Raw genomic sequence first — 25,181 nt, 5'->3', positions numbered from 1 at the left:
TGTCCTCTGGATGTGAATGGAACTGTTGTGGGGGGGCCCGCAGCACCCCCCCGGGGCCCGAGGCCATCAGGGCCGGACGCCGCCACTCCGGTACCCAGCAGCCCACCGGACCCAGGGAGGCCCCGACAAACCCCCCCGGAGAGCCACGCCCCAACCTGGGAGGCACCAGACGGAGTGCGCAGAGAGGACCCCCCCAGGCCAGAGGGGCCCACAGGAGAAGGATAAAGTGTGCAGAGAGGACCCCCCCAGGCCAGAGGGGCCCACAGGAGAAGGATAAAGAGTGCAGAGCCCCGGGCCCCGACCCGAGCCGCCAAGCCGGGACCGGCCAGTGCAGCGCCCCCAGGCCACGCGGGCAGGGAGCCCCCCCGGATCCCGGCAGCGGAGCTCGCCGCACCCCCGGGGGCCATCCCCCCAGACCAGGAAGAGCGAAAGCCCAGCATGGCCCGGCCGGAGGACAGCCACCCTAACACCCCCCCCCCCCCCCCCCCCCCCCCCCCCCCCTTGTGTGGTGTTGGATGCATTTAGAGTTGTGTATTTTAGTTTTGAAGAGGTGGTGCAATGTGTCTAATGTGCAGTTTAAAATTGAGGGGTAGCGGGGGGGTAGGGCAGTCTCATGGACCATTTCTAGAATGAGTTGATGTGAATGAGACTTGTTTTGTAAAACGTCAGGAGTCATCAGATGGTGTTCAGTTACTGTGTGATGTTGTCTTTGATGTGATATGTGTAGGATTGTGAGTTAACTAGTTAGTAAAGCAAAGATTAGCATGCAGACCCTGTGTTTGTGGCAAAGCTAACGTCGGTTTACAGGTTGATCACTGCTCCTAATATCATTATCTATAGAACTCAGTCACTGTAACAGAATCAACACATCTTCATAAAGTTAAACAGTTCTATCATAGCATCAGGTTTAACTAATCTCAGGTAAAGCTCAGTTGTTGTTCCCACTTCCTTGAAGGAGTTCAGTTGTTGTCCTGCTGGAGGGAAGCTGGTGTCTTCTCCTGTAGTTAGCACCTCCTGCTAACTGTGGTTGCTGGTTCTGCAGGCTGAGGAGAAGAAGATGAAGTTGATGTTTCAGAAGTCCTTCTTTACAGCTCCTGGTTGTTCCTTTTGTCCAGACTGAGGAGCTGGTCGCTCAGGTCTGTGATTGTTTTCCTGCTGGTTGAGGAAAACACAAAGAAGTTCTGTGAGGCGTCGTTTCCCTGGTCCGTCCTGGAGGAACTGGTTGGTTTTCCTGGTTTATGGGAGATCAGACTCTGGGTGCTGGTCTCTGGATGAGGGGAAGGTCTGACCCTCGTGGTGGGTCAGCAGAGGAGTTGAGGAGTGAAGGTCCCTGGTTGCAGGTCTCTGGTGTTAGCTGTATGCTAACGCTGGATGAGCTGCCTCCAGCAACCCACCTACTCAGGGCCTTCGCTGCCAGAAGAGACTGTGAGACTTTGCAGCCTTTTGTTGCAAGTGTGTGGATTCGAAGGTGAATCCTGGGAGCTTCAACCAATCAGTGACTGGCTGAGTGCATGGGGGAAGAGTCTTGTGAGCAGAAAGGGGGGCAGGAAGGTCCTGCAAAAGGTCCCCCACTGGGTGTGATGGTAAATCACATTCCTGGTCAGAATTCATATGTCATGACTGTATCATGACATGAAAATTGTCTTTCCCTAGAAATGAACAAACTTTCTGTGGTCCTGTGAGATCCCAACACCTTTTACTTTGCTTAGTACAGTAAAGCTGTTAAAGCTCTTAAAAAGTCTTAAACGTATTGAATTTACACATCTGCATTTAATACTTTAAAAAGTCTTAAAAATGTATTAAATTTGATATTATTATTACGTTTTGGACAGCTGCTGCGAATAGTCGACACAATTGACGATAAAAGTTGAAAGACTGAAAGGCAGTATTATTTTTGCTGAAAAACACAAGAGAGATGTAAAAAGGTGCTATGTGTCAGATTCTAGATTTATGACCCCCTTAGCCTTTGAAATAGAGCCGGAAATCCCCCTTTTTGAGGGGGGAGGAGGTCGTAAAGTTGTTCATTTATGGTTTTATGGCTTTTTTTATGACTGTTTACAGCAGGTGTTTGCACCAGGTGTCCTTGTTGTTGTTATTCTGAAGAAACATTAGTTTAGGGTCGTGGGAAGATCATGCTCTGAATAAAGAGGGTTTAAACAGAATTAAGGTGATAACGTTTAATCCTGATGGTTTTATTAGGTGTTTGCACCAGGTGTGGTCAGTGTTGTTGTTGTTCTGAAGAAACATTTGTTTAGGGTCGTGGGAAGATCATGCTCTGAATAAAGAGGGTTTAAACAGAACTAAGGTTATAACGTTCAATCCTGAAGGTTTATTAGTTAAAGGCTGTGTTAGGGGGTTAATTTAAATGTTTAATACGAGGGATAGGGGTTTAATGTTTAATTCTCGACAGAAATAGTCTTAAAGCAATCTGTCTGTCTATCTTTGTGCAAAGTGGCTGAAATTAGTTAAAGGCTGTGTTAGGGGGTTAATTTAAATGTTTAATATGAGGGATAGGGGTATGGTTTGTTTACATCAGCAGCACCAAACCCTGTTTTAAGATTACTTTGAAGAATTGAAGAACACACACACACACACACACACACACACGCACGCACGCACGCACGCACACACACACACACACACACACACACACACACATACAACCTTTTAATTTGGGTTTTAGTTTTAATGTTTAATTCTCTGACTTAGGATTTTAGGCAAAGTGCTTATCTCACGCAGAGGAGGAGGAGGAGGAGGAGGAGGAGGGGTGGTGAGGAGGAGGGAGGAGGGATCGGCGGTCGGTTTTATTAGTTAAAGGTTGTGTTAGAGGGTTAATTTATTTGTTTAATACGAGGGATAGGGGTATTGAAATTAAATAAATACTTCTCTCTCACACATAAGGTTAGTTAATCCTTGTAACTGTTGAAGATAACATGGTTGAGAAACGTTTTAACGTTTAATTCACAGTATACAGAGCCTTAAACAGGTGTCTGAGCCGATCGCTGAACGGATACTTTACAGAAATGAGCAGGCGTGCTGGAGAGTTTTACTGTTTAAAGGTTACTTTGAAGAATTTAAATTTAACTCTTAAACTCAGTTTCCTAAGTGAACATACGCGGGCTTTTAATGTAAGGTTTAGTTTAAATGTTAAATTCACGGGTAGTAGTAGTAGTAGGAGGAGGGGTTTTTAACTGTTTAATTCTCTGAATACAGGATTTAATGTTAGATTTCATTCTAACAACAATGACAGCTTACAGCCTCGACTTAGGATTTAGAAGAAATTAAATAAAATACTTCTCACTCACACATAAGGCTAGTTAAAGCTCGTAACTGTTGAAGATAACATAGCTGAGAAACGTTTTAATGTTTAATGTTTAATTCACTGGATACAGGGCCTTAAGCAGACGTCTATGCCGACCATAGAACGGTTATTTTGAAGAACTTAACAGGTACGTTACAACTTCCTAAATTAGTTTATAAAGCTCTGAAGACAATTTCAAAGAGTTTTTTGTTTTGTTTTGTTTTTACTGTCCAAAGGTTACTTTAAAGAGTTTAAATTGAACTCTTAAATACTACTTTCTAACTGAACAGATGTGGACATTTAATGTAAGGTCTAATTTAAATGTTTAATAGCTGCATTTAGGATGGTTTCAAATGTTTAATAGCTGTATTAGGCGATGTTTTTAAACAGTCTATTGTTTAATTCTCTGTATACATGGTCTTAAACACTTCACAACACCAGGCATTACCTCGAAGTTTTGCAAGGCTTGGTTAGAAGTTACAACAACATTTTCACCGAGGCATAAAGCTGACCCTCACGGAGGTGACGTCTGAAAAACACGCCAACTTTTTCGGAATCTGTATGGTGTACCGACAGCTCGCAATGGTCGGAAAAGAAAGTTTAGATTTAAGGAGGGCAACCTCGCCAGAATATCCAGAGTGAGAGGAACATTAGATAAAGAAATCCGAGCAGAGTTTTACGGACCAAGTATTTACCATGTCAGAATGCGTCGCTCCGTACTCCCGCCGTATACAATGTCAAAGATTATGACAGAGAACTTAGCGACGGTTCGTTCTACGAGGCAGAGCTACAAAAAAAAAAAAGAAAGTTGAACTGACTGAAGACAAGCCGTACAGACAGACCGAGGCCTGAGCATTCCCACGTATGCAGACCAGATTGGTCACCAGGGGTTTATGTCACCCTGTCCCTGGTTAAACAACACTCGCTCAAGTGGAGCTGGCCCAGGCCACTGAGCTGCAGGGGGGTGTGGTTCGCGGATATGTGTCAATTAGTCTACCCCTTCCCAAACATGGTACACTCTATTGAAGGAGTGAACTTCTCTACAAGAAACACAGTATCACACATTTCTCCACAGCCACCAATCTAAAGGCCTCCGTGTTTGAAGGATTTAACCGTACACTGAAAACAACATTGTGGAGATATTTCACTGCTTACAACACCCGACGTTACTCGGATCTGAATCTGTAGAAAGACTCCGTACAGATAGACAGAGGCCGAAGCATTCCAGCGTCGGCCCGACAGTGTGTCCACACACATCTACAGCCACTTGGAGCTCCCAATAATTTTACTTTTCATCTGGGTTTTGTTAGAAGTTATGACGTTTTCTTTGACCTCCGAACTGTGACGCTTCCCGCATGGACTTATTCAAACTGTTAAAATGGCGTCGGACTGTTTTGTTATTGAGCTGTAGATGGTGGACAAATACCGAAATGCATCATGGGTAGCGTAGTTTGTTCAGTCTGTGTGAAGGTCCGCCAATAGGAGAGCACGTTGCTTAAGCCTCCTTCTAGCGGTGGCCAATGGGAAGAGGGGATTTACCGCAGCGCGTGTTTTATCTGGCGGAAGGTCCTGCTGGCTCACTCTCTAACTTTTCCTCCTCGTGCTGAGCTGACGTGTTTCATCCTTGGCTGTTTTCCTTCGCGTTTATCGGCTAAGTATAAGACAAATCTTTGTTAGACCAGTATTTCTGTCTTTTGTAATAAATTACTGTGTTAATCCAATCTCAAGGTTTGTTGAACTATACTTAATGTTCGCCGCTGCTTCCCTTCATCAAGAGATCTGTCCTCTCTTTCTATGTGGGCGAAAAACGACAGGACAAAATGGCGCCACGAACACGATTTTTAACGGAAGGGAAGTTTGGACGAATTGGTCCGGTGAGTGAAAAACGATTTTTTTCTGAACGTATTACTGAGCCGCCCGGGTTAAATTGAAAGGTGAGCAGTTTCCTGTTTAACCGAATGACTGTACATTGGACACGATAAATTGGCTCTGTGGTACGTGAAGTTGAACGCCGTTTGATATTGCTAAATTTTATAGAATTAATGGTAAATATGTTAAAGTTGAATAACTTGAGAGTGGATTATACAGTTTTTTATATACCAGGTGCCTGGGGCACGCTGAAGGAAAAAGTACTTAAAAGTGTTTTTTCGAAGCCTGGGGCTTGAGGTCAGGGACCTTTGGATCTATAAGTCCTAAACAAAAAACCGTACTGGGTACGTTAAATAGAGATTTTAAAGTCTCATACAATAATTAAAAAGTTCGGGGAACTTTAAACAAGATTCTGAAGAATTCTATAGTCTAAGTTCAAGAAGAAACTATAAAAAACAGGTCTGGGACCTGCCAAGTTTGGAGTTGTATTACTGGCAAACTTGGTCTGCGTCCGGGACGCGTTAGATTAGGGAAGCGCTAATTAAGGGAAACTGCAGTCATTTTTTTATATTTTATAAGCATGAAGAGATTGTGTGAGTGGTTTGTATGTATTGTGCGTTTGCATCAGGCTTATGTTCTGGTAAAATACACAATTGTGTGGGTGATGCTGTGAGTTGATATAGTTGTGTTGTTGTTTTATCATAAGTGGAAAAAGTAGTTTTCAATCCGAGAGTAACACTGTGAATGACTGTGAGTGAAAAGTGTCCGAATTGAAACACTAGATGACTGATAAACCTTACGGTGCGGTTATTCTAGTGGAGTAAAGACAGCCTTTTATTGGAGATCTTTAGGCAGTTTGAAGTGAGACATTTCTCAGCTTTGAAACTGAAAAAGTGGCATTTTAAAGTATAAAATAAGACAAAAAATGGACGCTGCGTGCTTTGTTATCTCCATGTGCTTGACTAGGGGGAGGAGAAAAAGTAGGGGAGAAGTTAAACAGAAACCCCCTCTTCATGTAGAAAGTGGTTTAAGTATAAGGACGAGAAATAGAAATGTGATTTATATTGAAGGAGAAGAGGAAGTGTGTTTTGAAGGAAAAGTATGTTATTTTGTTGGCTATTATGGAAAGAAAGGAACAAGGCAGGTAGAAAAAGTTAGCCCAGCAAATGAGAGTAAAGAGTGTTGGTATTGTGGAGAGATGGAATAGTTAGTATGAGAATGAAGGAAAAAAGTGAAGAATTTGAAATGGATTTGAGGGACATTTTAGCGGCATGTGATGAATTTGAATGCCTCCAACTGTCTCTCTGTCTCCAACAACCAGGGTTTGTTCATAGACCACCCCCGCAGCAACATTGATACAGTTGGTATTGTAATGAGCTCCTTTGTTCTCTGCAGGCAGGCAGACTTGAGCTGCAAAAGCAGGAATTCGAGTCCTAAACAAGTAATGGCAAGACACCCTGCTATTAACCTCAGATGGACTTAAAACATCGCTGTCCACTTAACAAGTACACTTGTATTAAATTTTGTGCACAATTTTGTCAGACACATAGATACGTTGAAACACTAGTAAGGATTCAGTATGACTTACAAATAGTCATAAATATACATTCACATACAGTGCTCATTGAGGTGACCCCCCTTCTTTTTCACACCTCAACCTATTTTTTAATTACCAACCCTGTGTCTCACTAACATTAACTGGGACACAAGTAGTTATTTAACATCATGCCAGTATTATTGTGGTTTTTCTGAATTGTGTTTCATAACCTGAAGGATTGTTTTGTAGTACTATTGCATAGCAGACATAGATTGTACCGACAAGGCCTAATTGTTTACCAGGTGTCCAGATGATACCACAAGAATGAAGTAATATATGAACTTTCTTATCTGTAGACTGAACATGTGTGTCCTCAGAATCATTTGTCGACACTGCTTCTGAGGCCACAGGGGGAATGCTGGGATTACACAGGATCACAGAAGGATTGTTAATTTTAGTAGAAAAAATCTCCATTTGTCATGAGACGCAGCCATGACATGAAAAAATACTCAGGAATGTGATTGTTTATCGCACCTAGTAGGGGGTTGGAGGAGCTCTGCAGGACCTCCTTCCCCCTTCCTCTTTCTCTGTTTACAACATGTAATTAAGACTGCTTCAGCTCGCAGACTTTTCACACCTCTGGATGCACTCGTGTCACAGGGGGTCCTGGGAGCCTCGCTCAGAGGAGGTGAGTTACAGCAGTTCAACTCACCCAGCGTTAACAACTAACATGAGAGGCTTTTAACCAGCGGCCTCCACTCCTCAACTCTGCTGACCCTACCATGAGGGTCAGACCTCCCACATCCAGAGACCAGCGATCCAGAGTCTGCTTTCCAGGGAACCGACCGGTTCTTCCAAGACGGGACCAAGAAAAGACATCTCACATAACTTCTTTGTGTTTTCCTCAAACAAGCAGGAAAACCGTCATAGCTTGGAGCCACCAGGTCTTCAGTCTGGAGGGGACCAACTCGGAGCTGTAAAGGACAGCTCCTGAAACACCAACTTCATTTTCTTCTCCTCAGCCTGCAGAACCAGCAGCCACAGTTAGCAGGAGCTGCTAACTAAAGGAGAAGACACCAGTTTCCCTCCAGCAGGACGACAACTGAACTGCTTTAAGGCAGTGGTAACAATTGGGGTTTAATTGAGATTAGTTAAACTTGATGACATGCATAGAACTGTTTAACTTTCATGAAAATGTGTTAATTCTGTTACAGTGATCGCATTCTTTTGATAATGATATTAGGAGCAGATAATAATGTGTAAACCAACGTTGACTCTGCCACAGACACAGGGTCTGCATGCTAATCTGTTTTACTAACTGGTTAATTCACAATCCTACACATATATCAAAGACAACATCACACTGCGACTGAACACCAGCTGATGACTTATGACGTTTTACAAGATAAATCGCATTCACATAAACTTATTCTAGAAATGGTCCTTTAGCAAAGACACATAGGAAGCAGATGCTACGGCTAAGCTTCTATTGTTCCATTGTTATCAACACATGGTGGAGACCAAGGACAGTCCTCCTGCTCTCTGAGAACTGCCATTTGAAATGTAGTATTTTGTGATCCACCATCTTGTTTTGTACTTCCATGACACATCTCACACAAATGCTCCTTTCAATTCTCTTGTCTCCACACACACACACACACACACACACACACACACACACACACACACACACACACACACACACACACACACACACACACACACACACACACACACACACACATGATGTATGCAATCCCTTTGAAATAGAGATAACTCCTCAGCAGACGGCCCCGCCAACCACATCAAATAGGGGTAATAAAAGCTGGGTGGGATTGTAAACAACACCAGCTATTTACAAGATAAAAGGAGAATGCAAGTAAATGGTGACGCTTCCTGCTCACAGAAGGTGAGGAAGGACACTTGAGTCTTCCCCCATCTCTGGAGAATTTTTTGTAATGTTTACAGGAATCCAAGGTGATGGAGTCCATTCTGAGTGACGGAGAAAACATCACATGCCATGAAGTTCGAAGGACATCGAGCGTGGTGCCATCTTCATTGAATCTGCACCAAGGCAGATTCATCCGACAGAGAGATCATCGTTCCTGACAACGACTGGGAATCCAACGACCAGGAGGGGCCAAATGACAACGAGGGAGCATCCTGCACAGAATCGACACCAGGAAATCATCGCGACGACACCGACGACAAGAGATCCCCAGGGGTGCACTGCAGCAACCCCTGAGGATTAAAGAGAAAACATTGTTAGGTTCAAGCCGGTCAGAAGATCGCAAAACATTGTACAACACGAAGGATCCAAGGAGCAGCACTGATATAGAAAGACAGAAAGAATTAATCAAGAATTCATCTTCACAGAAGAACAGAGGATGAAGTGGCTGAAAAAACTGTTTGAAGGTTCTGGTCATAGCCAGAGGTCCTGTATGTGTGAATCATGGAAATGTTTATGTAGATTGATGCTTACATTACTAATTGTCTTATCATCCTGGTTTTTGTACATGTCACTGCCCATCCCGCAGGTAAAGGTATTAGTTCTTTAACGAATGTGAACCAAGTAAACACTTACATCAGCCACACGCTAAAATCACCAACTTCAAATAGTGAATCAATAGAAATTAAGGTAGATCTAACTAACAAACCGTACTATTTTTCCCCCTGTTTTCCCTAAAGGTAATTTTGGAGCGTGTTGGGATTTCCTCCTATGGGAATTGAGAGATAAGGGAGATGTAGCTTTCCCAATAAAATTGTGTGATTACCTCTGCCAAAATAAAATAGGAGCTAAAGCTTGGATGTCTCCAGCAGCAAAACGTGTAGGAATTAGGACCATTAATCAAGTTAAAGAAGTAGATGATTATTTCAAAATAACAACAGGAATTTTAGGTGATGTAAATAATTGGTTGCTAATGGCAGAGAAGGCTGCTAAAATCTCCCAGGACACAATTAAAGGTTCATGTTTGTGTATGCATGCTTGACCTCTACTTAAGGTAGTGCCGACTCCAGTAAACTCAAATTGTATAGTCAACTTAATGAATCAAACTATACCTAGTAACACCTGTAAGAAACTTTTCTCATAACTACAATGTCTAAACTTAAAAACCCTATTTCATAGTACAGTGGCTAAACAAAACTTCACCTGTATTAAAGTAAATGCGGACAAAGTTGAACACAAATTAGGAACTCTTGATTCAACTTTGTGCGAAAAAACACTTCAAGTTCCCATTGATTTCACGCCATTAGCTAGGTCAGATGTATGGTGGTGGTGTGGATCAAATAAAATTTATGATGGACTCCCAAGACAGGCTAGAGGTTTATGTGCATTTGTAATTTTGATAATTCCAGTAAAAGTCCTGCCTTTAAACATAGATCAAATTTCTACTCTAATACAACGCACTGAGGTGCACCAAAAAGTCATTTTTAAACGTCACAAAAGAGATTGGAGAAGACAATCAAATCCAACTTATATAGATGCGAGAGGAGTGCCTGATGAATACAAATTAGTTGATCAAGTAGCAGCAGGTTTTGAAAACCTACCAATTATCTCAGCGTTTTCCTGGCCACACCTAATAAAAATGTAGATAGGATTAATTATATTCATTGTAATGTTCAACGTTTAGGCAATTGGACAGAAATGGGTTTTGCAGCCGTCCACGAACAGCTTCAAGAAACCTCAACTATGGCTTATCCGACCCGCATAGCCGTTGATATGCTCCTGGCTGAAGGACGAGTATGTGCTATGTTTGATGATAAGTGTATTTTCATCCCTAATAACACAACAGCAGATGGCACCTTAACTAGGACTCTAGAAGGTTTGCGTACACTCAATAAAAATAATTCATCATCATTCAGGAGTTGATACATCCACGTGGGACGGTTTGGCTGACATGTTTGGTAATTACAAGGTTTTGGTAATGTCTGTGTTGATTTCTATTGCAGTGTTCACAGATATTCTGACTTTGTGATTGTTGTTGCATTCCATGTAATAGAGAGCTTCTTACTCGTTTGATTAACACTGCCATCTCCCCTGACAAACGGGATGTAGTAAATATGGCATTGTTAACTTCCACAGGTGAACCAGGTCATTTTGATTCAGAAGATGAAACTAATCTGTTCTCTTTTAATGTTTATTTGTGATGTGATAGAATCACATCAAGAGAGCTATTGTTAGAGTTATGACGTTTTCTTTGACCTCCGAACTGTGACGCTTCCTGCATGGACTTATTCAAACTGTTAAAATGGCGTCGGACTGTTTTGTTATTGAGCTGTAGATGATGGACAAATACCGAAATGCATCATGGGTACCGTAGTTTGTTCTGTCTGTGTGAAGGTCCGCCAATAGGAGAGCACGTTGCTTACGCCTCCTTCCAGCGGTGGCCAATGGGAAGAGGGGATTTACAGCAGCGCGTGTTTTATATAGAGCGGACGCTCCAGCTGCCTCACTCTCTCTGTCCATTTCCTCCTCGTGCTGAGCCGACGTGTTTCATCCTTGGCTGTTTTCCTTCGCGTTTATCGGCTAAGTATAAGACAAATCTTTGTTAGACCAGTGTTTCTGTCTTTTGTAATAAATTACTGTGTTAATCCAATATCAAGGTTTGTTGAACTATACTTAATGTTCGCCGCTGCTTCCCTTCATCAAGAGATCTGTCCTCTCTTTCTGTGTGGGCGAAAAACGACAGGACAGTTTTGGGATGACTTGCGCTGAGCACACTGATCTGGTAAGTAAACATTGTACTCTGATGTAAACCATTACGTTGTCTGATTGAGACAGGGCTTGTAACTTTTATCACATTCTGAATGTGACAGTGTACAATTTAAAAAAGCAGTGTTTATTAATGGGGTTTTTTTTGATACTTGAAAATATATTAGGTAGCTGCAGCCCTAATTATATGCAATGCCACAACAACCTGGCGTGCTGATGGTTGGTTACATGTGCGTCTGTATTTTGAACTTGTTGCTTTAACTTTATGTTCTATTTCACTGTCCCTATTTCAGGCTGAAGCAGACGGGTCAGTTGTCCTCACACGCCCACGTCACAGCAATTAAAGTTTTTACTTAACGCCTCATAAACTGAACGAAGAATCCTTCTATTGTGACTATTTATTTAATAGATGGGGAGAAACCGGTAGTGTTGCAATATCATTCAATAGACACTTTTTTTTTTTTTTTTCCAAAGCAATGTACATCTGAAAGTTTATTCAACACAAGCAGGGGTCACATTAGGAGAAACATAAGCTCAGTCAGATCCACCAGGCCAGTCTGAGTCCAGTTAGACGAAGGTGACAACAGGCAGCACAGATGGACATTGATGTCACGATAGTTGGATTACGATGAAACCGATATTAAATGGATCAAGTTTGTTAATTCTAATTTAGGATTGTTTAAAATAAAATGTTAGTAGTAGTAGTTTGGGACGATTGAAGATATTTTGTTCACTGCACATTTAAATATGTAACTTTTTATTTCATTGCACATTTCACTTTGACTATTAGTCACATAATTCAAAAGTAATTCTCTGAACGTTTTTGTTTGTGAATGTTAGAATGATTCATTGTGCATTTTATTTTGTGAATGAAAAATAAATTCATCATTTTTAACTTGTGACAGAAAAATAAGTATCATAGGTTTGTGACTTCAGACTTTATCTTTTAACCTGTGACAGAAAATAAGTAATCATAGGCTTGTGACTTCAGACTTTATTTTGTCCTTTTGTCTTTCACCCGCACAGAAAGAGAGGACAGATCTCTTGGTTAAGGGAAGCCGCGGCGAACTTTAAATATAGTTCAACATACCTTGAGATTGGATTAACACAGTAATTTATTACAAAAGACAGAAACACTGGCCATGTAGAGAATCGCCTTATACTTAGCCGTTAAAGCAGCTGAGGATAAACGCGCCTCAGGTCAGTCGAAGAGCAGAAGGAAGAAGAAAGATCCACACAGAGCTTCCGCCCGATCAAACACGCGCGCTGCTAAATCCCCTCTTCCCATTGGCCACCGCTGGAAGGAGGCGTAAGCAACGTGCTCTCCTATTGGCGGACCTTCACACAGACTGAACAAACTACGGTACCCATGATGCATTTCGGTATTTGTCCATCATCTACAGCTCAATAACAAAACAGTCCGCCGCCATTTTAACAGTTTGAATAAGTCCATGCGGGAAGCGTCACAGTTCGGAGGTCAAAGAAAACGTCATAACTCTAACAATAGCTCTCTTGATGTGATTCTATCACATCACAAATAAACATTAAAAGAGAACAGATTAGTTTCATCTTCTGGATCAAAATGACCTGGTTCACCTGTGGAAGTTAACAATGCCATATTTACTACTTCCCGTTTGTCAGGGGAGATGGCAGTGTTAATCAAACGAGTAAGAAGCTCTCTATTACATGGAATGCAACAACAAATAGAAATCAACACAGACATTACCAAAGCTTTGTAATTACCAAACATGTCAGCCAAACCGTCCCACATGAATGTATCAACTCCTAAATTATGATGATGAATAATAATTTTTTTATATTGAGTGTACGCAAACCTTCTAGAGTCCTAGTTAAGGTGCCATCTGCTGCTGTGTTATTAGGGATGAAAATGCACTTATCACCAAACATAGCACATACTCCTCCTTCAGCCAGGAGCATATCAACGGCTATGCGGGTCGGATAAGCCATGGTTGAGGTTTCTTGAAGCTGTTCGTGGACGGCTGCAAAACCCATTTCTGTCCAATTGCCTAAACGTTGAACATTATAATGAATATAATTAATCCTGTCCACATTTTTATTAGGTGTGGCTGGGAAAACGCTGAGATATTTGGTAGGTTTTCAAAACTTGCTGCTATTTGATCAACTAATTTGTATTCATCAGGCACTCCTATCGCATCTATATAAGTTGGATCTAATTGTCTTCTCCAATCTCTTTTGCGACGTTTAAAATGACTTTTTGGTGCACCTCAGTGCGTTGTATTAGAGTAGAAATTTGATCTATGTTTAAAGGCAGGACTTTTACTGGAATAATTAAAGTTACAAATGCATATAAACCTCTAGCCTGTCTTGGGAGTCCATCATAAATTTTAGTTGATCCACACCACCACCATATATCTGACCTAGTTAATAGCGTGAAATCAATGGGAACTTGAAGTGTTTTTTCTCACACCAAGTTGAATCAAGAGTTCCTAATTTGTGTTCAACTTTATCAGCATTTACTTTAATACAGGTGAAGTTTTGTTTAGCGACTGTGCTATGAAATAGGGTTTTTAAGTTTAGATATTGTAGTTATGAGAAAAGTTTCTTACAGGTGTTACTAGGTATAGTTTGATTCATTAAGTTGACTATACAATTTGAGTTTACTGGAGTCGGCACTACCTTAAGTAGAGGTCGAGAATGCATACACAAACATGAACCTTTAATTGTGTTCTGGGAGATTTTAGAAGCTTGCTCTGCCATTAGCAACCAATTATTTACATCACCTAAAATTCCTGTTGTTATTTTGAAATAATCATTTACTTCTTTAACTTGATTAATGGTCCTAATTCCTACACGTTTTGTTGCTGGAGACATCCAAGCTTTAGCTCCTATTTTATTTTGGCAGAGGTAATCACACAATTTTATTGGGAAAGCTACATCTCCCTTATCTCTCAATTCCCATAGAAGGAAATCCCAACACACTCCAAAATTACCTTTAGGGAAAACAGGGGGAAAAGTAGTATGGTTGTTAGTTAGATCTACCTTAATTTCTATTGATTCACTATTTGAAGTTGGTGATTTTAGCATGTGGCTGATGCAAGTGTGTTTACTTGATTTACATTCGTTAAAGAACTAATACCTTCACCTGCGGGATGGCAGTGACATGTACAAAAACCAGGATGATAAGACAATTAGTAATGCAAGTATCAATCTACATAAACATTTCCATGATTCACACATACTGGACCTCTGGCTTTGACCAGAACCTTCAAACAGTTTTTTTCAGCCACTTCATCCTCTGTTCTTCTGTGAAGATGAATTCTTGATTAATTCTTTCTGTCTTTCTATATCAGTGCTGCTCCTCGGATCTTTCGTGTTGTACAATGTTTTGCGATCTTCTGACCGGCTTGAACCTAACAATGTTTTCTCTTTAATCGTCAGGGGTTGCCGCAGTGCACCCCTGGGGATCTTTCGTCGTCGGTGTCGTCGCGATGATTTCCTCCTGGTGTCGATTCTGCGTAGGATGCTCCCTCGTTGTCATTTGGCCCCTCCTGGTCGTTGAATTCCTAGTCGTTGTCAGGAACGATGATCTCTCTGTCGGATGAATCTGCCTTGGTGCAGTAATGAAGATGGCACCACGCTCGATGTCCTCCGAACTTCACGGCGTGTGATGTCTTCTCCGTCACTCAGAATGGACTCCATCACCTTGGATTCCTGTAAACATTACAAAAAATTCTCCAGAGATGGGGGAAGACTCGAGTGTCTTTCCTCACCTGCTGTGAGCAGGAAGTGTCACCATTCACTTGCTCTCTCTTTTGTCTTGTAAATAGCTGGTGTTGTTTACAATCTCACCCAGCTTTTATTACCCCTTTTTTGATGTGGTTTGCAGGCCGTCTGCTGAGGAGTTATCTCTATTTCAAAGGGATTGCATACACCATGTGTGTGTGTGTGTGTGTGTGTGTGTGTGTGTGTGTGTGTGTGTGTGTGTGTGTGTGTGTGTGTGTGTGTGTGTGTGTGTGTGTGGAGACAAGAGAATTGAAAGGAGCATTTGTGTGAGTTGTGTCATGGAAGTACAAAACAAGATGGTGGATCACAAAATACTACATTTCAAATGGCGGTTCTCAGAGAGCAGGAGAACTGTCCTTGGTCTCCACCATGTGTTGATGACAATGGAACAATAGAAGCTTAGCCGTAGCATCTGCTTCCTATGTGTCTTTGCTAAAGGACCATTTCTAGAATAAGTTTATGTGAATGCGATTTATCTTGTAAAACGTCATAAGTCATCAGCTGGTGTTCAGTCGCAGTGTGATGTTGTCTTTGATATATGTGTAAGATTGTGAATTAACCAGTTAGAAAAACAGATAAGCATGGAGACCCTGTGTCTGTGGCAGAGTCAACGTTGGTTTACACATTATTATCTGCTCCTAATATCATTATCAAAAGAATGCGATTACTGTAACAGAATTAACACATTTTCATGAAAGTTAAACAGTTCTATGCATAATCATCAAGTTTAACTAATCTCAATTAAACCCCAATTGTTACCACTGCCTTAAAGCAGTTCAGTTGTCGTCTTGCTGGAGGGAAACTGGTGTCTTCTCCTTTAGTTAGCAGCTCCTGCTAACTGTGGCTGCTGGTTCTGCAGGCTGAGGAGAAGAAAATGAAGTTGGTGTTTCAGGAGCTGTCCTTTACAGCTCCGAGTTGGTCCACTCCAGACTGAAGACCTGGTGGCTCAAAGCTGCGACGGTTTTCCTGCTTGTTTGAGGAAAACACAAAGAAGTTATGTGAGATGTCTTTTCTTGGTCCCGTCTTGGAAGAACCGGTCGGTTCCCTGGAAAGCAGACTCTGGATCGCTGGTCTCTGGATGTGGAAGGTCTGACCCTCATGGTAGGGTCAGCAAAGTTGAGGAGTGGAGGTCGCTGGTTTAAAAGTTGTTAGTTGGTTAAAAGTATTAGTTGTTAACGCTGGGTGAGTTGAACTGCTGTAACTCACCTCCTCTGAGCGAGGCTCCCAGGACCCCCTGTGACACGAGTGCATCCAGAGGTGTGAAAAGTCTGCTAGCTGAAGCAGTCTTAATTACATGTTGTAAACAGAGAAAGAGGAAGGGGGAAGGAGATCCTGCAAAGCCTCTCCAACCCCCTACTAGGTGCGATAGTCAATCACATTCCTGAGTCTTTTTTCATGTCATGGCTGCGTCTCATGACAAATGGAGATTTTTTCTACTAAAATTAACAATCCAAATTAACAATCCTTCTGTGATCCTGTGTAATCCCAACATTCCCCCTGTGGCCTCAGAAGCATTGTCGACAAATGATTCTGAGGGCACACATGTTCAGTCTACAGATAAGAAAGTTCATATATTAATTCATTCATGTGGTATCATCTGGACACCTGGTAAACAATTAGGCCTTGTCGGTACAATCTATCTCTGCTATACAATAGTACTACAAAACAATCCTTCAGGTTATGAAACAATTCAGAAAAACCACAATAATACTGACATGATGTTTAATAACTACTTGTGTCCCAGTTAATGTTGGTGAGACACAGGGTTGGTAATTAAAATAGGTTGAGGTGAGAAAGAGAAGGGGGGTCACCTCAATGAGCACTGTATGTGAATGTATATATATGACTATGTGTAAGTCATACTGAATCCTTACTAGTGTTTCAACGTACCTATGTGTCTGACAAAATTGTGCACAAAATTTAATACAAGTGTACTTCTTAAGTGGACAGCGATGTTTTAAGTCCATCTGAGGTTAATAGCAGGGTGTCTTGCTATTACTTGTTTAGGAATCGACTTCCTGCTCTTGCAGCTCAAGTCTGCCGGTCTGCAGAGAACAAAGAGCTCATTACAATAACAACTGTACCAATGTTGCTGTGGGGGTTGTCTGTGGACAAGCCCTGGTTCTTGGAGACAGAGAGACAGTTAGAGGCATTCAAATTCATCACATGCCGCTAAAATGTCCCTCAAATTCATTTCAAATTCTTCACTTTTTTCCTTCATTCTCATACTAACTATCCCATCTCTCCACAATACCAACACTCTTTACTCTCATTTGCTGGGCTAACTTTTTCTACCTGCCTTGTTCCTTTCTTTCCATAATAGCCAACAAAATAACATACTTTTCCTTCAAAACACACTTCCTCTTCTCCTTCAATATAAATCACATTTCTATTTCTCGTTCTTTTACTTTAAACCACTTTCTACATGAAGAGGGGGTTTCTGTTTTACTTCTTCCCTTATCCTGTGTCTTTATCCCTTTTTCTCCTACCCAAGCACATGGAGATAACAAAGCACACAGCATCCATTTTTTTTTTCTTTCTTATACTTTAAAATGCCACTTTTTCAGTTTCAAAGCTGAGAAATGTCTCACTTCAAACTGCCTAAAGATCTCCAATAAAAGGCTGTCTTTACTCCACTAGAATAACCGCACCGTAAGGTTTATCAGTCATCTAGTGTTTCAATTCGGACACTTTTCATTCACACAGTCATTCACAGTGTTATTCTCGGATTGAAAACTACTTTTTCCACTTATGATAAAACAACAACACAACTATATCAACTCACAGCATCACCCACACAATTTTGTATTTTACCAGAACATGAGCCTGATGCAAACGCACAATACATACAAACCACTCACACAATCTCTTCATGCTTATAAAATATTAAAAAAAATGACTGCAGTTTCCCTTAAATAGCGCTTTTCTAGTCTAACGCGTCCCGGACGCGGGGCAAAGTTTGCAAGTGGTAAAACTCCAAACTTTGCGGGCCTTTAACCCTTATAGTTTCTTTTTAAACTTTGACTACAGCGACCTTCAGGTCCTTATTTATAGTTCAAGGAACTGAAATTATTTCACGAGACTTTAAAATCTCTGTTTAAGGTTCCCCGAACCGGTTATTTGTTTCGGACTTATAGATCCTAAGGTCCCTGACCTCAAGCCCCAGGCTTCGAAAAAACACTTTTAAGTACTTTCTCCTTCAGCGTGCCCCAGGCACCTGGGATATAAAAAACTGTATAATCCACTCTCAAGTTTTTGAACTTTAACATATTTACCGTTAATTCTATAAAATTTAGCAATATCAAACGGCGTTCAACTTCACGTACCACAGAGCCAATTTATCGTGTCCAATGTACAGTTATTCGGTGAAACAGGAAACTGCGCACCTTTCAATTTAACCCGGGCGGCTCGGTATTACGTTCAGAAAAAAATCGTTTTTCACTCACCGGACCAATTCGTCCAAACTTCCCTTCCGTTAAAAATCCTGTTCGTGACGCCATTTTGTCCTTTTGTCTTTCACCCGCACAGAAAGAGAGGACAGATCTCTTGGTTAAGGGAAGCCGCGGCGAACTTTAAATATAGTTCAACATACCTTGAGATTGGATTAACACAGTAATTTATTACAAAAGACAGAAACACTGGCCATGTAGAGAATCGCCTTATACTTAGCCGTTAAAGCAGCTGAGGATAAACGCGCCTCAGGTCAGTCGAAGAGCAGAAGGAAGAAGAAAGATCCACACAGAGCTTCCGCCCGATCAAACACGCGCGCTGCTAAATCCCCTCTTCCCATTGGCCACCGCTGGAAGGAGGCGTAAGCAACGTGCTCTCCTATTGGCGGACCTTCACACAGACTGAACAAACTACGGTACCCATGATGCATTTCGGTATTTGTCCATCATCTACAGCTCAATAACAAAACAGTCCGCCGCCATTTTAACAGTTTGAATAAGTCCATGCGGGAAGCGTCACAGTTCGGAGGTCAAAGAAAACGTCATAACTCTAACAATTTTTAACTTGTGACAGAAAATAAGTAATCATAGGTTTGTGACTTCAGACTTTTTAAGTCATCTATAATGTAATAAGTAATTCTAAAACAATTAATTGTACATTTAGAAAGAACTATAATCTGACTGAAACAAGTTGTAATTTAATATGCTTTGACCCATGAAATGTAGTGAAACTCATTCCTAATCAAGTACTCAACACATTGACGTTAGGTTTAACTGTTTTTTGTTTTTTGCTTACATCTTTTCAGGTCCAGCAGCACATTTTCTGCTGAAAAGAGAAGCTACCTGCTTAATCATTGCTGCTTGAAACATGGAAGCCACACTGAAACCCCGGCTCCCAAGTCTTCATAAAGAGTATCTCTGCACATTCATTTCATTCACTAGCCTATATTTAATCAGGAGAAACACTTTGAGATTAATAATCTCTTTTACAAGTGTGTCCTGGTTGTACCTGGTTGGTACATAAAATTAATTACAGTGTCAGTAATACTAAAATGTTCTTTAAAACAAATAAATAGCAATAGACAAATACATGAAACACAATAAAAGTACAGACACAGAGAGCAGATGAGAGATAAAAAATATAAAGAAAAAATCCTAAAAACCATCAAATAGTTTAAATCAAGTTAGGTAAGACAAGAACACGGTGACCATTTGTTCGTTTGGTTGTTTGTTTGTTTGTTTCCAGCCGCTGTAAAAGGCCCTAAACGCCCCCCAGTGAGAGCAGCTCTGTGAGTTTAAGAACGGTCTGTAAAGTATTCCACGAATATAGAGCAGATCACATGAAGGCTTTATGCCCCAGTTCCGTATGGACGGCCGGAGTTGTAAGTAAAATGAAGTCTTTGGACTTATAATGCACTCAAAGTACACATATCAACATGGCATGCTCAAATGAATGACGGCAAAATTTGTGAAACTGTATTTCACAGTCAGTTGTGCAACTTCGTGGCTCTTTGCACAGAAGCAGATTATTTTACCCGTCTGCAAAGACATTTTAAACTGAGACAAACACATACCACAAAATGATTTAGACATTTTAGTAATAATAAGAGGTGACCAGAGCTGAGATATTACCTGAATCACTGGGGAGCCATTTTTGCAACAAATCTGTTCATTTACATCGACAATCTGGCCGTGATTTTTCCATCAACCAAAGCAAGTTGTTTTCACAGTGTGGCCTTTATAGAAGTAAAGGATTCTAACACTTTGACCACCACTGTAACGTGTTCCCAAAGTACCCGGTCAAAATACTCAGTCAAATGAAAGGACTTCAGAGCAGTCTCACTGATCTCACTCACAAATGATCATAATCTGTAGGAATAGAAATATTATAGTATCATGGTAAATTAGTCTCAAGTTTCGTGGTGTGTTAAACAGAGTGTTTTCAAATAAGTTTTCATGTCAATTTCATCCATTGAGTGATCGTTCATAGCTTTGCAACGTGTTCTCCTATTGGCGGACCTTCACACAGACTGAACAAACTACGCTACCCATGATGCATTTCGGTATTTGTCCACCATCTACAGCTCAATAACAAAACAGTCCGACGCCATTTTAACAGTTTGAATAAGTCCATGCGGGAAGCGTCACAGTTCGGAGGTCAAAGAAAACGTCATAACTTCTAACAAAACCCAGATGAAAAGTAAAATTATTGGGAGCTCCAGGTGGCTGTAGATGTGTGTGGACACACTGTCGGGCCGACGCTGGAATGCTTCGGCCTCTGTCTATCTGTACGGAGTCTTTCTACAGATTCAGATCCGAGTAACGTCGGGTGTTGTAAGCAGTGAAATATCTCCACAATGTTGTTTTCAGTGTACGGTTAAATCCTTCAAACACGGAGGCCTTTAGATTGGTGGCTGTGGAGAAATGTGTGATACTGTGTTTCTTGTAGAGAAGTTCACTCCTTCAATAGAGTGTACCATGTTTGGGAAGGGGTAGACTAATTGACACATATCCGCGAACCACACCCCCCTGCAGCTCAGTGGCCTGGGCCAGCTCCACTTGAGCGAGTGTTGTTTAACCAGGGACAGGGTGACATAAACCCCTGGTGACCAATCTGGTCTGCATACGTGGGAATGCTCAGGCCTCGGTCTGTCTGTACGGCTTGTCTTCAGTCAGTTCAACTTTCTTTTTTTTTTTTGTAGCTCTGCCTCGTAGAACGAACCGTCGCTAAGTTCTCTGTCATAATCTTTGACATTGTATACGGCGGGAGTACGGAGCGACGCATTCTGACATGGTAAATACTTGGTCCGTAAAACTCTGCTCGGATTTCTTTATCTAATGTTCCTCTCACTCTGGATATTCTGGCGAGGTTGCCCTCCTTAAATCTAAACTTTCTTTTCCGACCATTGCGAGCTGTCGGTACACCATACAGATTCCGAAAAAGTTGGCGTGTTTTTCAGACGTCACCTCCGTGAGGGTCAGCTTTATGCCTCGGTGAAAATGTTGTTGTAACTTCTAACCAAGCCTTGCAAAACTTCGAGGTAATGCCTGGTGTTGTGAAGTGTTTAAGACCATGTATACAGAGAATTAAACAATAGACTGTTTAAAAACATCGCCTAATACAGCTATTAAACATTTGAAACCATCCTAAATGCAGCTATTAAACATTTAAATTAGACCTTACATTAAATGTCCACATCTGTTCAGTTAGAAAGTAGTATTTAAGAGTTCAATTTAAACTCTTTAAAGTAACCTTTGGACAGTAAAAACAAAACAAAACAAAAAACTCTTTGAAATTGTCTTCAGAGCTTTATAAACTAATTTAGGAAGTTGTAACGTACCTGTTAAGTTCTTCAAAATAACCGTTCTATGGTCGGCATAGACGTCTGCTTAAGGCCCTGTATCCAGTGAATTAAACATTAAACATTAAAACGTTTCTCAGCTATGTTATCTTCAACAGTTACGAGCTTTAACTAGCCTTATGTGTGAGTGAGAAGTATTTTATTTAATTTCTTCTAAATCCTAAGTCGAGGCTGTAAGCTGTCATTGTTGTTAGAATGAAATCTAACATTAAATCCTGTATTCAGAGAATTAAACAGTTAAAAACCCCTCCTCCTACTACTACTACTACCCGTGAATTTAACATTTAAACTAAACCTTACATTAAAAGCCCGCGTATGTTCACTTAGGAAACTGAGTTTAAGAGTTAAATTTAAATTCTTCAAAGTAACCTTTAAACAGTAAAACTCTCCAGCACGCCTGCTCATTTCTGTAAAGTATCCGTTCAGCGATCGGCTCAGACACCTGTTTAAGGCTCTGTATACTGTGAATTAAACGTTAAAACGTTTCTCAACCATGTTATCTTCAACAGTTACAATGATTAACTAACCTTATGTGTGAGAGAGAAGTATTTATTTAATTTCAATACCCCTATCCCTCGTATTAAACAAATAAATTAACCCTCTAACACAACCTTTAACTAATAAAACCGACCGCCGATCCCTCCTCCCTCCTCCTCACCACCCCCCCTCCTCCTCCTCCTCCTCCTCCTCCTCCTCTGCGTGAGATAAGCACTTTGCCTAAAATCCTAAGTCAGAGAATTAAACATTAAAACTAAAACCCAAATTAAAAGGTTGTATGTGTGTGTGTGTGTGTGTGTGTGTGTGTGTGTGTGTGTGTGTGTGTGTGTGTGTGTGTGTGTGTGTTCTTCAATTCTTCAAAGTAATCTTAAAACAGGGTTTGGTGCTGCTGATGTAAACAAACCATACCCCTATCCCTCGTATTAAACATTTAAATTAACCCCCTAACACAGCCTTTAACTAATTTCAGCCACTTTGCACAAAGATAGACAGACAGATTGCTTTAAGACTATGTCTGTCGAGAATTAAACATTAAACCCCTATCCCTCGTATTAAACATTTAAATTAACCCCCTAACACAGCCTTTAACTAATAAACCTTCAGGATTGAACGTTATAACCTTAGTTCTGTTTAAACCCTCTTTATTCAGAGCATGATCTTCCCACGACCCTAAACAAATGTTTCTTCAGAACAACAACAACACTGACCACACCTGGTGCAAACACCTAATAAAACCATCAGGATTAAACATTATCACCTTAATTCTGTTTAAACCCTCTTTATTCAGAGCATGATCTTCCCACGACCCTAAACTAATGTTTCTTCAGAATAACAACAACAAGGACACCTGGGGTCCGTTTCACGAAGCAGGTTTAAGAAGCCATGGGCTTAACACCGAGCTCTGAATTGAGTTACACTGAGATAGAAAACGCGGAGTTTTCGGTTTCACGACGCCGGATTTTGATCAGCTTGATGAACTCGGAGTAGTTTCACCTGGAGTGAAGCGCGTGCACCACGACTCTAAAAAGACCGCATCAATGGAGTCCCGATTCAACGAGTCACCATGACAACTGAGACGCGGAGGGCGGAGTTTTTGATGCCAGTGGAGCAGGAAGTATTGATCCGATCATATGGCGAATATGAACATATTAAAAAAAAATGCAACAGCGCAGCGGCTGCTAAAGAGAGGGAGGCGGCGTGGAAGAAGATTGCTGCTCAAGTGAATGCGTAAGTTCAAACGTCTTTGTCATCGCAACATTATTGCAAGGGAATACTGCTTGATGGTAGCTTATTTATTTATTTCTTTTAGGCGCAGTTCCGCGGGGGAGAAGCCTCTTGGCAGCAGCTGAAAGTGAAATATAAAAACATTGTCCAATCGGGTAAGACCGCTGTCAATTTAATTGTTTATCAATACATTTCTTAATTTCGATCATGTGTGACATTGTACAGTAAATATCAAGTGGCCATTTGACTGTGAGGTGTTTTATTCCCAACATAATGCTGTTTTCAAACACATAAATGTCTTCTCACCCATATCATGTGCTGTCAAATAATTAAGGCTAAACTAAGACAGACTTTACTCAGCCAACAGAAAGAAGGCAGATGCCTGTAAAACGGGTGGTGGCCCAGCACCTCCACCTTTAATAGAGGCAGAGGAGCCCTAAGCCAGAATGTTGGGAGGCCAGTGGCTGAGGGAATCCCTGGAGGAGCTCCTCTTCAGAGCTCACCCCTCAAGATACCACTTCCTTCGTAATATATAATATGCCGAGGCCTATATATCTCTTTCAGCCTCCTTTTGTTCATCTTTATTTCCCCATCATGTCTTTTTTTTGTCACCCAACAGATTGGGATGGTGCTCTCTGCCTGCTGGACCCCCTCATGCCACAACAGACCTTGTAAGTAGGCAACACTCCAAAGATCTGGCAAAATGGTAGTTTAAATACACTGAAACATATTCATCTAGGATGAAGAGTACAGGAAACCCTGTCTGCTGCCTTTACAGAGGAGGATCCACAAAGGCCTGTAGAGGTATGATAGTTCTCATCCTGTTTACATTTCTGAAACATTGTGGTGGAATAAAGAGTGATATTTTGTCTACACTGAAGTATTGACACATTATTTTTAACAGGGCATGGCTGGGCAGCAGCAGGAGGGTCCCTCAACATCCACTGCAGGGACTGACAGTGAGACAGATGTTCAGTAAACACCAGAGGTTCATTCTGTGGAATTCATGTCCAACTGTAATAATTGAATGTCCTCCTTATGTCTTCCCAGTTATCTGTAAAACAGATCTATAGACTCCACCTGCTCCAGAAGATGGAAAAAACTGGAGCACAAGTTAAGGGTGGGTGTACAGTCCCAGGTGAATTATGCTAACTACTAACTACATTAACTAAACTAGCGCTTGTATTTGTAGGAAATAAAAAAGACCAAATGAATTGTGCATCATGTCTTTATTTGGTGGTGGTGGTGGTGATCAGACCCCGAAGTGATGATGGCATATGGTGTCTCTGACAGCTCTGCCATTTACGAGGAAACGCAGCACAACACACAATATCTGCTATGACGTCAGGGCAAGGCTCAGCTGGTGATGTTGCTAATGTACAGAGCGATTAAACTGTGGATGTACATAATGGTCTTGGCAGTAAAACGGTACCGCTCAAAAAGGAAGGTGTCTGCAAATGCC

The 25,181-nt window shown here is 41.3% G+C and overlaps 1 long non-coding RNA gene across 1 annotated transcript; it reads left to right on the top strand.

Annotated features, from left to right (window-relative positions):
• Positions 1–24,319: 24,319 nt before the first annotated feature.
• On the top strand, positions 24,320–24,666 carry LOC308139324. Its single transcript, XR_013936910.1, has 3 exons — positions 24,320–24,390; positions 24,459–24,523; positions 24,624–24,666. It is a non-coding gene; the product is annotated as an uncharacterized lncRNA (long non-coding RNA).
• The last annotated feature ends 515 nt before the right edge of the window (positions 24,667–25,181 follow it).

This window comes from Blennius ocellaris (assembly GCF_963422515.1).
Source record: "Blennius ocellaris genome assembly, chromosome: 14".
In the NCBI taxonomy this organism is placed as follows: Eukaryota; Metazoa; Chordata; class Actinopteri; order Blenniiformes; family Blenniidae; genus Blennius; species Blennius ocellaris.
Note: the sequence above shows the minus strand (reverse complement) of the source record. Positions and strands in the feature narration are given on the sequence as shown.